The sequence below is a fragment of the Hemiscyllium ocellatum genome, unplaced genomic scaffold, assembly GCF_020745735.1.
Source record: "Hemiscyllium ocellatum isolate sHemOce1 unplaced genomic scaffold, sHemOce1.pat.X.cur. scaffold_1207_pat_ctg1, whole genome shotgun sequence".
NCBI lineage: Eukaryota > Metazoa > Chordata > Chondrichthyes > Orectolobiformes > Hemiscylliidae > Hemiscyllium > Hemiscyllium ocellatum.
The window spans coordinates 5147-22164 of record NW_026867713.1 but is presented as its reverse complement, the minus strand read 5'-3'; the positions used below and the strand labels follow the sequence as shown (position 1 = coordinate 22164).

Genomic DNA, 17018 nt, shown 5'->3' with positions numbered 1-17018 from the left:
GGGGTCAGCAGTTAGTTCAGGGGGAAATCTGTATGGGTTTCTGTGAGTTTCCACACTGGGTCTTCATGTGACTGAACAGGGCAGATCTTTGACACATGGGACACAATGTTTCAAGAGTCAGTGCGATGTGGAGAGCAGGATGTGTGCTTCCTTTTCTTTCCTTCCGTGCTGCTGCTGTGCCTCATCAATTAGACGGGGGGGGGGGGGTGAAAGGCTCATGCAGCTCGATGGGCAAGTTGTCTCCATTCTGACCCATGAGCAGCAAGCTCCTCCCAGTCATTCCAAAGAGTCTCTCTGAAAAGGTAACAACTGCTTCCCACTGCCCAGTGCTCCCAGGAAATGTTTAGAAGAATGAGCAGGGAAATCTCTGAGAAAAGGCAGAACGGTAAAGTTCCAAAAGGATTATAAACAGTTTACAGAGAGGGATTCATTGGAGAAGTGGGCAACAAGTTAGCAAATGGAGCATAATTTGGGAAATTGTGAAGTTGCTCATTTTGGAGGAGATAATAAAAGAACAGAGTGCTATGTAAATGGTGGAAACTGTCGAAAGCTGCACCACAAAGGGACCAGGGGTAATTGCGTAGGAAACACAGTTACAACAGGGAATCTGGATGGGGAATGGAACGTTGTTTCTTATTACAAGGAGTTTTCAGTGTAAGTGTTTGGAGTATATACCTGAGAGTAACTTTACAAAGTGCGAGTGAGACCACATCTGGAGTAATGACAGAAGTTTTGGTCCCTTTATTTAAGGGAATACATAATTTCATCTGAGGCATTTCAGAAAAGATTAACTGGGATGATCCCTGGCTTGTAGGGATTATCTTTTAAGAAAAGGCTGAAAATGTTGGGACTCTACTCACTGGATTTGGGAAGAATGAGAGGTGATCTCATTGTAACATGCAGGATTCTTAAGGAGTTTGACAGGGTAAATACTGAGAGGATGTTTCCATCATGAGGGATCTGGAATCAGATACTCGGATAGTCACGGAATCAAGGGTTCTGTTTTAGATTCGTCAAGTTTAAGGCAACATCAACACGGGTCAGGGGTTTCAGTAGCAATGGAGCTGGGGTGAAGGGGGGGGGGGAAGCAACGTTTTAGAGATTGGAATTCCTGGTGTTTGTGATTGTGTAGATACCTGATCAGAAGGTCACCTTGGGGTTACAGATATGAGAGCAATATTGTGAAGAGTGTAGTTCTGCCTCAGACAGTTCCCAGGGAGAGGGAGGGGCTCAGCAGTAAGGGAAAGGAATTTGTAATAGCAACTGAAGGCAATGGGTTTAACCATTTCAATGTTCCGTTGCAGGAAATTGCAGCCAATCGCGTAGTGGGAGTGTGATGAGCAGTTTGATAACTGAGTAATGGAGAGGGATGATGGGGAGGGAGAGCTAGGCATTGTCAGTGTACATGTGAACCCTCAGACGGTGCTTTTGGACGATGTCACCTCCTGACAGTATGTAGGTGAGAAACAGGAGGGACCAAGAATCGATCCTTGAGGGACACCACATACAAGGAATTTAGAAAGGAATGGGAGAGTGGGGATGGAGTAGGTTTTTCCAACAACGGTGAGGTCAAAATATTACTTCGTAGCAGAATGGGAGAGAAGGACATAACCAGAAAAGACAGACAGACAGAACAAGGAACAATACCTGTGATTTGGTGAGGGGAGGGAGGTGGGGGTGATGTGGAGGAAGAGCCCAACTCCAAAAACACACTTTCTTCATTGGTGACATCACCCAACTCCACCCTAGTCTCAGCTCATTTACTGAATGCAGGGATGGACGAGTATTTATCTCCAGACTTAATTATCCAAACACTCTTGGCCAGCCTCCCACATTCAACTTACATGTAATCTCAAGAGTATCTTAAACCCTCCTGCCCAAGTGCTCACTTGTACCAAAACTAGTTGATCCATCGAAAGGCTCCTATTTACAGGCAACAATTTAAAATTCTCACCCTGTGAACATCCCTGTCTCCCTGCACCACACACCCTGCAAGACCTTGACAACTCATTTGTGTTTATTCATTGCTTCACCTGTCTGGCTGTTTCTACTGTTGCCAAGGCAACACTGTCTGGAATTCCCACCTGAACCCTCTCAGACCTGCTTTCCTCTTTTAAGGTGTTCTCGAAAACCTGCTCATTTGGCAATGCTTTTGATCACTTGACCTAGTATCTCAATCTGTGGCCTTATGCCAGAATTTTTCAATAGTATTTCTGTGAAATTATAAACATGATTAAAAAAAACAAACTGTTGCTGATTTGCACATACATTGTCAACTCTTCAATATTGCTGAGTGAATAATCTATAACAGCACTTACCCAACCACATTGTGGGAGCACCTTCACCACATGAACTGCAGCTGGACAGGGAAATCAAACATCACCCTCTCCACAGGCAATGGGGCTTTGGCACTGATCACTGGGATCTGTGGAGGGAGAAACACAGTTGCTATTTCAGGGAGTGCAAAATGCATTATAAGGAGGGAAAATGGTGCAGAATTTGGGATTTTCAAATTTGTGATTCACAATGTGCACTAAGTTCTGTAAAACCTCTCATCCCATACCATGAAAATTTCCTTCTCTTCCTGGTCAATATGTCTTTCCTTTCCCCTGCCCTGCACCTTCACACATTCCAATGCCTTGGCCACAACAACACTGTGCTGTCAGTGAAGTTTATCACGTGGTTGAGTATTGTCCCGCCCCTCATTCACTCCGATTGGTTGAAGGACCAACTGGCACATCCTGGTCCTCCAGCCTCGTTCCCCCGACTCTTATTGGTCCTGCGCTGACATCAATAATCCGAGGCCCATTGTGGGCTGGAGCATGCTCAGTGCTTCCTGCTTTTGCTGCTGTTCATCAGGTATGAGAGAGAGAGAGGGCTCATCCCTGTTTCTCCTGATGTCAGACAATAACAGCAACTACCTGCATTGTATGGAGCCTTTCACATTGACAAATCTCCTAAAATGTTTCACGGATGATGGAAACGTTGATTAAAGAGAACGATTTTTAGATACATCTTTAAGGCGGACAGAGGGGGTGAGGGAGGATATTCCAAAGGTTTGTGTCCTCAGCAGCTCCAATCGTGGAGTGATATAGGTGGGCAACAGCTTACAATGGAGACAGTTAGTGGCTAACCACAGGTTAACAACCTCATGTCGTAGCCACCTCATGTCACAGCCTGTCATTACACACTACCTATGGTTAGCCACTAATAGTCTCCATTAACAGCTAGTCACCCTCCCCCAGTCAGATCGTTATCCACTCCTTTATCCAACCGCTCTTCTCACTCTATCCCCACCTTTACTCCTTTTATCTTGCCCCCATCCCCCCACACTATCTTCTGCACATAAACGGACTTTTTTTTTCTCAGTAACATCTGTTCTGTGGAAGGGACACCGGATCTGAAACGTTAACTCTGATTTCTCGTCACAGATGCTGCCAGACCTGCTGAGCTTCTCCAGAACCTCCTGGTTGTTGTTTCTGATTTACAGCATCTGCAGTTCTTTTGGTTTTAATTTACCGGGAGTTTGTAATTCAGGTCCAACAGCCTCTGTCCCAGTCTCTGCTGTCTCTCCCACCCCCACCCAGTGACACTGCACCTGCACAGCTCATGGACAGGTGTCGTCTTGCTGGCCACACCCCTCATTCACTCCCATTGGCTGCAGGACCACACAGACTCTCCTCCTATTGGTCTGGAGCTGCCGTTAATCAAGCCGGCGCCGATTGAGAAGTGAGCTCCTCCCTCTCTCTGCTCTGGGATGAGCTTCATCATTCACAGTGAATGGGGCAGTATCACAGAGCACAGGGGCTGGGGGCTATTCAGCCCATTGGAGCTGTCCTCTCTCCCTCTACAGATGTTGCATATATGTCCCAACTACCCCCAAATCTTTCCTTAAAAAGTAAAATTCCAAGTCTGTTTCAAAATACCTGCTGAATCTGTGTCGTTCAGACTGTTCCAGATGCTCAGAACTTACTGAGTAAAATAGTGTTCACATTTTCACCTTGTATTATTTGCCAATTACTTGAACGTAGTTACTAAAAATTGTGACAGGGTTAACAATTCCTCTCTCTCTTTGCAAATTCAAGACCTTGGAACCAAATCTGCGCCAGGTCAAAATCACTGCTTCACCTTCTCAGCTCCAAGGATAATTATCTGTGCTTCAGCTAGCTCGAAACAAAAGAGAAGAATGCATCTTAATTTATTAAGATCAAAGAAACAGACCTCCGGTCCAATTCGTCTGTGCCAACAAGGAATCCTAAACTAATGGATTCCCATTTACCATCTATTGGCCTGTATCCATCAAAACCCTTCCTATTCATGTACCCAATTGGAAGCCTTTTAAATGTTGTGATTTTTCAGCCTCCACTACTTCATCTGGTAGCCCCTCCCATACACACATCACACTCAGCTTGAAAATGTTGCCAGTTCGATCCCTTTTAAATCTTTGCCCTCTCAACTTAAACCCATGTGCTCTAGTTTTGGACCCACCTAACCTGAGGAAAAAGGATGCCAGCTGCTCACCTTATCCACGTGCCTCGTGATTTTATAAATCTCAATGAAGTCACCTCTCAGTCTTTGACTCTCCAGAGAAAATAGCCCCAGCCTATTCAGCCCCTCCCTGTAGCCCAAATCCTCCAATCCTGGTAACGTTTTTGTAAATCTTGTCCAAACCTTTTCAAATTTCACAACATCCTTCCCAGAACAGGGAAATTCAAACTGAAAACAGAATTCCAGAAGTGGCTTAATCAACGTCCTGTCCAGCCACAATATGACGTCCCAGCTTCTGTATTCAATGCATTGACCATTAACGGAGAGCGTTAATGGAGTCCCATTTGCCAGCGGTTCACCCTTATCCCTCTAAAACCTCCCTCTTCAAGTACCCAGTCAGACACCTTTTAAATGCTGCAATTGTACTAGCCTCCACCCCTTCCTCTGGCAGCTCATTCCATACTTGCAATGCCCTCAACATGAACACAATGCCCCTTAAATCCCCTTTAAATCTTTTCCCTCTCACCTTAAGCCTGTACCCTCTCGTTCTGGAGCCACCGAACTTGGGAAAAAGTCCCTGACTGCTCACCTTATCCATGCCCTTCATGACTTTATAAGATCACCTCTCAGCCTCCAAATCTCCAGGGAAAATAGTCCCAGCCTATTCAGCCTTTCCCAATAGCTCAAATCGTCCAACCCCAGGAAAGTCCTTGCAAATGTTTTCTGAACCCTTTCAAGTTTCTCAACATTATTCCAAGAACAGGGAGATTGGAACTGAAAACAGAATTCCAGAAGGGCCTTCATCAGTGCCCTGTCCAGCCACAATATGACATCACAACAGCTGCATTCAATGCATTGACCAATAACGGGGAGCGTACCAAATGCTGCATTCACTCCCCTGCCTACCTGTGACTCTACTTTCAGGGAACTATGAACCTGCACTCCAAGGTCCCATTGTTCAGCAATGTTCCCCAGGACATTACCATTAAATGCATAAGTCCTGCCCTGATTTGCCTTTCCAAAATATAACAGCTCACATTTATCTAATTTGAACTCAGTCTGCAATTCCTTGCTCCAATGGCCCATCTGATCAAGATCCTGTTGTATTCTGAACTAACCTTCTTCACTGTCCACTACACCTCCAATTTTGGTGTCTTCTGTAAACCTACTGACCATATCTCATATATTCACATCCAAGTCGTTTATTTAAGGGCCCAATATCCATCCCTGCAGCACACTGCTGCTCACAGGCCTCCAGTCCGCAAAGCAACCCTCAATCATCATCCTCTGTCTCCTACCTTCAAGGTAGTTTTGTAATGGCTTGCTCTCCCTGCATTCCATGTGATCTAACCCTGCTAACCAGTCTGCTTTGTGGAACCTTATTGAATGTCCATATAAACAACATTCACCGCCTGGCTTAATCAATTTTCTTTGTCACTTCAAAACACTCACTCAAGTTAGTGAAACACAATTGTGCATGTACAAAGCCACAGTGACTCTCCCTGATCATTCCTTACCTTTCCAAATAGATGGATTCCTGTCCATTCGAACAACTTGCCTGCCTGACTTCCGGCTCACTGTTCTCTTGTTCCATGGCCCCTCCTTACCACCTTTTTTAAAATAATGGCACCTCACCTGTCGCTATCAAACATACAAATACCTCAGGAGAGGCCCAACAATCACTTCCCTAGATTTCCAGAAAGTTCCAGGATACACCTGATCAGGTTCCAGGGCTTTATCCACCTTGATGCGATTTAAGACATCCAGTCCCACCTCCTCTGTAACATGGACACTTTTCAAGTTATCACTGTTTATTTCTCCAAACTCTCGAGCTTCCATATACTTCTCCAGTAAAAATGACGTGAAATATTTGCATATATTTCACACCCTCTGTGATTCCATAGACAGCCTTGTTGACCTTTAAGCGGTCCTATTCTCTGGTCCAGTTAATCTTTTGTCTGTGATATATTTGTTTAATCTCTTTGGATTCTATTCCAGGACATCCCAGAAAGGCCTACTACAAGGACCGTAACTTTCCTCTGACTTGATCAACAATGCCCTCCAACACATACCCTCCACTTCCCGCACCTCCACCTTTACCCCACCCCTCCAGCCACAATAAAGAATACAGCCCTGCGGTCTTCATCTTCCACCCCACTAATCTCCAGATACAGCGCATTAACCTCTTATTTCTGCTACCTAAAGTCAGACCCCACCATAGACATATTTCCCTCCCCACCGCTATCTGCGTTCCACAGAGACCATTCCCTCTGCACCTCCCTTGTTAGGTCCACACCCTCCCACCAACACATGCTCCACACCTTTGACCTTCCCTTACCGCCACGGGAAATGTAAAACGTTCAGCCACACCTCACTGAGCTCTGTCCAGGACCTCAAAACGATCTTTTTACATCAGGCAGAGATTTGCCTGCACATCCCAAAACCTCATATACTGCATCTGGACACTATGGGAAATTTAACATGGTTCATCCAACTAACCTACACATCTTTGGACTGTAGGAGTAAATTTGAATATCCGAAGGAAACCCTCACAAACACTGGGGAGAACGTGCCAACTCCAACACAGACAGTTGCCTGAGGCTGGTATCAAACCCAGGTCTCTGTTGCTGAGGAAGCAGCGCTAACCACTGAGCCACAATACTGTGGGATCTTTGGTGCTGATGTGTTGCCCCACTGATAACTCAGGCACTCACCCTGCCTCATTTCCTAAGAGGCAGTGATGATGGAGTGAAATTATCACTAGACAGTTAATCCAGAGACCCAGATAACGTTCTGGGGACCTGGGTTTGAATCCCATCACGGCAGATTTTGGAAAGTGAATTCAATAAATATCTGGAAAAAATAATCTAGTGACGACAAGGAATCCATTGTCAATTGTTGAAAAAACCCATGTGGTTCACTCATGACCTTTAGGGAAGGAAAATGCCATCCTTACCTGGTCTGGTCTGCATGGGACTCCAGACCTATAGCAACGTGGTTGATTCTTAACTGCCCACTGGGTAAACGCAGCAATAAATGCTGGCCGAGCCAGTGACAGCCTCATCCTGTGAATGAATAAAGGAAACAGGTCAGGTTTTGTTCCTTCTCTGGTAGGTACATCCTACAAACTCAATCAGAAATGTTCTCGTACACACTGAACAAATACATTTCCATCCAAGCCCTTAACACTACAGCACTCCGAGGCCATGTTGGTAAAGTTAAAACCCCTTATCATTGCAACTATATTTTACAGATAACTGAGGTCTGCCGGTAAAATTGTGTCTCAATTCCCCGCTGACTATTGGGAGAGAGTCTATAATACAATCCCAGTAAGATGGTCACCCCTTTCTTATTTCTCAGTACCACCCAAATAACTTGCCTGGATGTACTCCCAGGAATATCCTCCCGAAGCCCAGCCATAATGTTATCCCTAATCAAAAACACCTCTCCCCCTGCTCTGTTGTCCCCTTGCTATAGCATCTATACCCTGGAACATTAAGCTGCTAGTCCTATCCATCCCTGAGTGCTGCCTCTGTAATTGCTGTAATATCCCAGTGCCATGTTCAAAACCATACCCTGAGCCCACCTGCCTGACCTGTCAGGTCTCTTGCACTGAAATAAATGCAGTGTAACTGGTCCGTCACACCTCATTCTGTAGCTTGCTCTTGCCTGCCTTGACAGTCTGATCTGGTGAACAGTACCAGCCTCAGACTCACCTCTTTTCTCACTATCTCTTTAGGATTACCCCGACTCCCTCACTGGTTTAATGCCTCCCGAGTGGCACTAGCAAATCTCCCTGCTCCTCAGGACCCCATGCTTTCCCCTTCCTATGTCATTGGTACCAATGTACAATGTCCTCCCACTGGTTATTTTCCCCTTTGAGAATGTTCTGCTCCCTCTGAGAGATATCCTTGACACTGGCACCAGGGCAGCACCACCCCATTCTGATCTCTCACTGTCAGCTGCAGATACGGCAGACTGTGCCCCTGACTAGAGAGTCCCTATCACCATCGATCGTGTGGAACTGGATATACCTCACATTATGTTAGAAGCCAGTCTCAGTAACAGTAACTTGGCTGTCAGTGCTACATTCCCCTGAAAGTCTATTACCACCTACATTTTCCAAAACAGTATACTTGTCTGAGATGGGGATAGCCACAGGAGACTCCTGCAGTACCTACCTACCCCTCCTAGCTTTCCTGGAGGTAACCCATCTACCTGACTGTATCTGCAGTATCATGCAATCCTGACAATGCCACCTACCATACCCCCCAGGGTCCTGTCAATTCCTCACTGCCTTTATTCACTCCTCCACCAATCCATGCGATCCAATAGGATTTGCAATCACACTTCCTGCAGACATAATCATCAGGATCATTGAAACTCTCCCTAATCTCCCACACCCGACAGGAACAGCACGCCACTCTACAACAGGCCATCTCTCCGCCTTAACAACCTACAGACCAAGACAAAGGCACAGTCTTACTGCTCGAAAAATACTGCCCGAGAATAACTTAATGCTTACGGTTCATATCTTAAACATTTAATCAAGAGACCGTAAGACATTAAAAAGAAATCCTCACCTGACTCATGATTGTAGATTTAATAAAATAAAACTGACTAAGATTGATGTTTGAAGAGACTGAAACTCACTGAGCTGATCCCGGCTCTGAGTACTTCCAAGGGTGAGGTCTCTCTGAGGGCAGCTGTGAAATGTCACTGTTTCTCTTCTCTGCCCACTCCATTTCCAGAGAGGTTTTTAACTTCACAGCAAGTCAGCTCAGAGAGGTCACTGCTTGGTTTTATTCACTGGGGGTTGCCATTGCTGCCCAGACCAGTATTTATTGGCCACCTTTACTTGTCTTGGAGAAAGTGGTGGTTAACCGCCTCCCTGAAATGCTGCAGTCCATGTACACCACAGTGATGTTTGGACAACAGTCCCCCTCTGGCCCCACAACCCTCCCTGTCTCTGTAATCCCCCTCTGGCCCCACCACCCTCCCTGTCTCTGTAATCCCTCTCTGGCTTCATACATGTCGGGACATTAGATTTTTATTTGGATTCATTTTTGTTTGGTAAACCCCAAACAAAAGTGAAATATTTCACCCCCAAACAAATTTCTGTTGATTGACCCTTTGGAGAGGCTGACACGTGGACATTGCAGTATTTTATCTCACATTGTACACGTAGAATGATGGAACTCTCTTTTAAACATTGCTAAAAAGGAGGCAATGGCTTAATGGTATTCCTGCAAGATGAGTGACATGTGCAATGTTCCAAGAATTAGGGTTAGAATCCCAACATGGCAGCATCGGCATCCAATACAATCCCGAATGAAAAGGCGAATGATGACCATGAAACTATTGCCGATTGTTAGAAAACCCATCTGGTTCACTCATGTCCTGTAGGGAAGGAAACTGTCATCCTCACCTGGTCTGGCCTACATGTGACTCCAGACCCACAGCAATGTGGTTAGCTCTCAACTGCCCTCAGGAAAATACATTAAAAACTGTTAACAAATACCCCGCAGGTATCACTTAAAAACTGGCTGTTCACATTAGGACCATGTGAATTTCTGAACGGCCTGAACTAAAACTGAGTTTTAGTTTCATCTTCTCCCTGTCTCACATCAGTCTGTTTACACCCAACTCCAAAACACACTCATTGAGCCAAGCAGCCCTCACAGTGCAGCCCTGTCATTTTCACTGTCTGCTCACACCTACACTGCCCTCAGCCTCCTGTACTGTTCCAACGCATCTCAATGGGTGTTCAGGGACAGCATCTTATCTTTTGATTCAGCCCTTTGTAACCCCAGAGTCAACATGGACGTCACCAGTTTCTGAATGAACAGACAGTTGTCAGAAGCTGGAACATTCCACTTGAAAAGGTACTGGAATTTGAGTCCAAAAGGACTTTTAATGGGAAGTTTGCAGTTAATTGAAAATATGACGCTTACAGCTTAACATCATGAAGTGGGTGATTGGGTCTAAATCTGAGAGTTCTTACAAAGCGACGAGGTGTAATTTGGATAAATCTGTGCTCCCTCTCAGGCGAATATCTCCTTCCTCAGCTGGAGGGTCCAGAACAGAGCACACACCCAAAGGGTGATCCAAACACGAATTTGTACATCTTTCTGCTAAACAAAAATATTGGAGATATTTTCCCACAAACAGAACTGACAAACCTTTCTCCGTCCACAGTCAAATGCAAATGATATTCAGATCCCGATGACTCCATTGACTGTAAAAACTTGCTTTTGAGTTCCTAGCCTCAATTATTCTGATTTAATATCCTATGAAACAAATTCACAAAACAAAACTCACAGTCAGTGCAGGTAGAATATAAAGACATACTTTTCTCTTGGTATGTGCTTGATGTGTAAATGCCTCTCTTCAAATCACACCCCCCCCCATCCTTGGAAGAGGACATGTCCATGCCCCTCACTGTACCTTGCCCCCAATAAAGATGGAGCCCATGTCCCAGGACCTATCACCACCTGAGGGCCGCAGCCATTTTCCCATCTGCTGCAAACGCGGGAAAGAGTTTCTAATTCAGACTTACCGCACAGAGTGTAATTAAAACTTCGCAGTCTAAAGTGACTCATTATCTCCCTGTCTCCGAGGCCACTCTCCCCTTCCCTGTTTGCCTGTCCCACACTCACCAACGGCCGAGTCACGTGACACTGCACAGGCGGAGTTACTGGTGACGTGTCATCCCACTGGCCACGCCCCTCATTCACTCCCATTGTTTGGATGACCATCTTTATCACTTCATCCACCAGTCCCACCACCTTTTCCTATTGGTCCGAAGCTGCCATCAATCAGCTGGACCCCATTGTGAGGTCAGTGGTGGGATCCTCCCCCTGCCTGAATCAAACCCGGAAGGTGGATGGATGGTGTCAATCAGGAACAACAAGCAGGAGGTGCTGGGAAAGCTCAGCAGGTCTGGCAGCATCTGGGAACAGAAATCTGTCCAGTGGCCCTTCCTCAGAACCGATGGGAGCTGGGAAAATTAGAATCCTGAGTGTGGAAACAGGCTATTCGGCCCAAAAAGTCCACAGCGTCCCTCCGAATGGTATTTAAAAATATAAAAATATACCCTATTACTGTATATTTCTCCTGACTAATGCACCTAACCTACACATCCCTGAGCGTTATGGGAAATTTAGCTTGGCCAATTCAACTAACCTACAGATCTTTGTACTGCAGGAGATAGGGGTTAAAGAGTAAATAATAGACAGGGACAGAACCCAGAGAGAGACCGGAACATTTGGAAAGACAAAGGAGTGGAATATGACCTGGCTGGGGAGGGTGCATAGCTGTTAATGGAGGGGACGGGAACCTGTGTCTGGCAGCATCTCAGTGGAGGTGGCGGAAATGGCGACTGATGATCTACGTTCTGCTGCAAAAACACAGCCCGAGCTTCCAGCTGCCTGTCACTATAACACACGAGCCTGTGTGGAATGAACTTCCAGAGAAAGTGGTAGCTGTGAATACAATTACAATATTTAAAAGACATTCAGATACGTACATAAATAGGAAATATTTGGATGGATGTGGACTAAGCGGAGGCAGATACAATTAGTTCAGTTTGGAATTATGTTTGGCATGGACTGGTTGGATCACAGGGCCTGTTTCCTTGCTGTATAACATTATGACTAATCCTCACTAACTCTAAATTCCGATTTCACAAATCTCCCGATCACTATCACCTCATCCAGCTTCACAACTCTTCCTTATTTATATAATTCCTCACCAGCCACAGAACGCTCCCTAATTCATGTCCTCCAGTTTCTCAAATCTCTGCGATAGGTGCCTTTCTTTAGTTCCAGCCTTGAGGATGCCCTCATTCACTCAGATTGGTTGGAGGACAAACTGGTATGATCTGGTCCTCCAGTACTGCCCTCTGCCCCCTATTGGGCTGTGCTGACATCAAGCATTCAGGGCCCATTGTGAGGGGAGTGGTGGGATCCTCCCTCTCTCTGCCCTCGAATGAGCTTCAACATTCACAGTCAATGGGCAGTGTCACAGAGCACAGGGGCTGGGGGCTATTCAGCCCATTTGGGCTGTACTCTCTCCCTCTGGAGATGCTGCAAATCTGTTCCAATTCCCTTCCCATTTGCCCATAGCCCCCCAAATCTTCCCTTAAAAAGTAAAATTCCAAATCTGTTTATGAATAACTGCTGAGTGTGGGTCCAGCTGCCATTCAGACTGTTCCAGATGCTCAGAACTTACTGAATAAAATAATGTTCACATATTATTTACCAATTACCTGAAAATAGTCACTAAAATTGTGACATTGTTAACAATTCCCCTCTCTCTGCAAATTAAAATATCCCAGAAACAAATCTGCACTTGGTCAAGATCACTGCTTAACCTTCTCAGATCCAAGGACAATTATCTGTGCTTCTGCTAGCTCTCCACAAAAGAGGAACAAAGTGTCATAGAGATGTACAGCACAGAAACAGATCTTTGGTCCAATTTGTCCATGCCAACTAGGAATCCTCAGCAAATGAAGCCCCATTTGCCAGCTATTGGTCCGTAGCACTGGAAACCCTTCCTATTCATGTACCCAATCGGATGCCTTTCAAATGTTGTAATTGTATCAGCCTCCACTACATCATCTGGCAGCTCAGTCCACACACACACCACACACAGCTTGAAAACTTTGCCCCTTAGATCCGTTTTAAATCTTTGCCCTCTCAACTTAAGCCCATGCGATTTTGTTTTGAACCCACCTAACCTGGGGGGAAAAGACCCTGGCTGTTCACCTATACATGTCCCTCATGATTTTATAAATCTCCATGAAGTCACCTTTCAGTCTTTGATTCTCCAGGGAAATTAACCCTGGCCTATTCAGCCTCTCCCTGTAGCCCAAATCCTCCAACCCTAGCAAAGTCTTTGTAAATCTTGTCTGAACTCTTGCAAGATTCACAACATCCTTTCCAGAATAGGGAATTTTGAAGTTAAAACATAATTCCTGAAATGGCTTCATCAATGTCCTGTCCAGCCACTATTTGACGTCCCAGCTTCTGTCCTCAAAGCATTGACCAATAAATATAAATATACGAAACACTACCTTCACTACCCTGCCTACCTGCATCTCTACTTTCAAGGAACAATGAACCTGCATTCCATGGTCTCTCTGTTCAGCAACATTCCCAAGGACTTTACCATTAAGTGTATAAGTCCTGCTCTGATTTGCCTTTCCAAAATCTAACAGCTTACATTTGTCTAAATTGAACCCAGTCTGCCATTCCTCGCCCCAAAGGCCCATCTGGTCAAGATCCTGTTGCATTCTGAACTAATTTTCTTCATTGTCCACTACACCTCCAATATTGGTGTCTTCTGTAAACCCAATATCCATTTCTGCAGCACACTGCTGCTCACAGGCCTCCAGTCCACAAAGCAACCCTCTTTCACCACCCTCTGCCTCCTACCTTCAAGCCAGTTTTTTTTATCCAAATGGCTAGTTCTCCCAACATTCCATGTTATCTAACCTTGCTAACTAGTCTGCTTTGGGGAACATCATTCAGTGTCCATATAGACAAAGTCCACAGTCTGCCTTCATCAATCATCTTTGTCACGTCTTCAAAAAAAAACTCAATCAAGTTAGACAGAAAAAACTTCCCACACACAAAGCCACGTTAACTATCCCTAATCATTCCTCGTCTTTTCAAATATATGTAAATCCTGTCCCTCAGAATCCATTCCAACAACTTGTCTGCCACAGACTTCAGGCTCACTGTTCTCTTGTTCCCTGGCCTTTCCTTACCACCTTTTTAAATAATGGCACAGGTCTTCCAGCACCTCACCTGTCACCAATGACAATATAAATATCTCAGGGAGGGGCACTGCCATCACTTTCCTAGCTTTCCACAAATGTCTGGGATACACCTTAACAGGTCCCAGAGATTTATCCACCTTGCTACGATTTAAGACATCCAGTACTACCTCCTCTGTAATATGGCCAGGAGCCAGGCAGCAGTGGACAATTCATTTACAGAAAGGTCTGTGAATGTAATAGTAAAATACTAAACAGAGCAAAAATACACTCAGAGACTGAGGAAGCTAGATAATGAACAAGTGGACATCAAGGAGCTCAGAGGCGAATCAGAGCAGTGTTCACTTTTATGATCCCACAGTCAGAGATGTCTAGCACCAAAATAGACTCTTCAGTCCAACCAGCCTATGCCAACCAGATATTCGAACCTAATTCATTACCATTTGCCAGCACTTGGCCGACATCCCTCTGAACCCTTCCTATTCAAGTGCCTTTGAAATGTTACAATTTTTGTTGCCCTTTAGGCTCCTGTTGAATTTTCCCCTCATACCGTAAACCTATATCCTCTAGTTCTGGGCTTCACCACCCCAGGGTAAACACCTTCTCTATTTACGCTATCCATGCCCCTCACGATTATATAAATCTCTTCAAAATTACACCTCAGCCTATGACACTCCAAGGAAAAATGGCCCCAGCCTATAATGCCTCTCCCTGCAACTCAAATCCTCCAACCCTGGCAACATCCTTGAAAATCAATTCTCAAACCTTTCAAGTTTCAGTGCCTCCTTCTGATAAGAGGGAGACCAGAATTGCACACAATATTCCAATAGTGGCCTAACCAATGTCCTGTCAGCTCCCTTAGTCAGCGCTCTGACTAATAAAGGGAAGCATACCCAATGCCGCCTTCACTATCCTGTGACTCTACTTTCAAGGAACTGTGAACCTGCATTCCAAAGTCTCTTTGTTCAGCAAGACTCTCCAAGACCTTACAATCCAGTGTGAGAGTCCTGCTCGGATTTGCTTTTCTAAAATGCAGCACCTCACATTTATCTAAATTAAACCCTATCTGCCACTCCGCAGCCCATTGGCCCATCTGATCAATATCCCATTGTATTCTGAGACAACCTTTATCACTGACCACAATACCAACAATCTTGGTGTCACCTGCAAACTTACTAACTGTATCGCCTCTATTCATATCCAAATCATTTAAATGAATGACGGAACAATTCCACAGAAAAACAAAAATCCATTTCCCTGTGTGTGAATGTGCTCTGTGTAAATCCTGCCCATGACTCTCTATCAGGGAGAGCTGCACATACTCCCCTCTGAACTTTGCCCCCTACAAAGATGGCGGCTGCACGTGTCCAGTGAATCGTTGCCCCGAATAAAGATGGCGGCACTGACTCGAGTCAATCGCGAAATGAGGCATTTTCCGGTTTACTGCAAAAACGAGACTGTAAATTTCAAATTAGTATTTTCCGATGTGCACCAAATGTTTGTAAAACCTCTCAGCCCAGACCAACACCATTTCCCTCCCGCTTCCTGCTGTTTATTTCTTTCCTTACCGACAGCTCTCCACCCGCACAGCCGCGCTGTCCGCGAGGACGATCACGTGGTATAATCAGGTCCCGCCTCTCATTCACTGATTGGTCGGAGGGCCAACAGCCCCGCAGGTCCTCCAGCCCCGCCCCTGTCCTTCCATTGGTCCGCCGCTGACATCAATTATCCTGGTACCGTTGTTGGGTGGAGCATGCGCACTGCTTCCTGGCTTTTGTTGCTGTTCATAAGGTTCAACAGTGAAGGACAAAGTTAAAAACACACAACCACCTGATGAAGCAGCAGCAGCGCTAGTGCTTCCAAATAAACCTGTTGTTCTGTGAATTTTAATTTTGTCCATCCCAATCCAACACCAGCACCTCCAAGTCACGAGTGAGGGAGGAATGTATAACATAAGAACTAGGTACAGGAGAAGGCCATCCTGCCCTTTGAGTTTGCTCTGCCATTCAATACGATCATGGCTGATCATTTCGTGGACGCAGAACCATTTACCCAAGTTCTCACCGTATTCTTTAATTAATTATTTCTTTTTTGAAAAAAGCTACCTTAGCTTTAAAAACGTTTACTGAACTAGCAGCAACTACTTCCCTGGGCAATGAATTCCAGTGAGGTTAAGAAGTTCCTTCTCAATTCAGTCCTAAATTTGCTGCCTCTAATCTTGAGTCGATGCCCTCTTGTCCTAGATTCACCTGCCAGTGGAAACATCCTCCCTACTTCTATTTTATCCATTTCATTCATTATTTTATATGTTTCCATTCTTCTGAATTCCAATGAGTATAATCCCAATCTACTCAGTTTCTGTTAAACCAACCCCCTCAACTCTGAAATCAACCTTGTTAACCTCCTCTACACCCACTCTAGTACCAGTCCATCCTTCCTCAACGAAGGAGATAAAAACTACATGGAGTACTCCAGGTGTGGTCTCACCAGCACCCAATACAGCTGGAACATAACTTCTGCTTTTAAACACAATCCCTTCAGCAAAGAAGGACAAAATTGCATTTGCTTTCTGAATTGATTGTTATACCTGGTGACCAACCTTCATGCAGAAGGATACTCAGGTACCTCTGCTTAGCAAATAATGCAACTTTTTAAAATTCAAGTAATAATCTGTTTTTAATTTACTCCAACCAAACAGTATGACATTATATTTATGAACATTATATTCCATATGACCGACCATTGCCCA

General features: G+C 45.1%; 1 long non-coding RNA gene across 5 annotated transcripts in view; it reads right to left on the bottom strand.

The window, feature by feature from the left end:
• LOC132809446 (uncharacterized) overlaps positions 1–16025 on the bottom strand; it is a 33055-nt gene extending 17030 nt beyond the window's left edge. For 2 of the 5 annotated variants that reach the window (XR_009642316.1, XR_009642317.1), the window contains exons 1-4: positions 15838–16025; positions 10671–10778; positions 7445–7553; positions 2319–2425 (exon numbers count right to left, since the gene is read on the bottom strand). This is a non-coding gene — a long non-coding RNA (uncharacterized LOC132809446). Of the gene's footprint in view, positions 1–2318; positions 2426–7444; positions 7554–10670; positions 10779–11783; positions 11973–15837 lie in introns of all 5 variants that reach the window. The other 3 variants (XR_009642318.1, XR_009642319.1, XR_009642321.1) reach the window with 3 other exon arrangements.
• Positions 16026–17018: the final 993 nt, after the last annotated feature.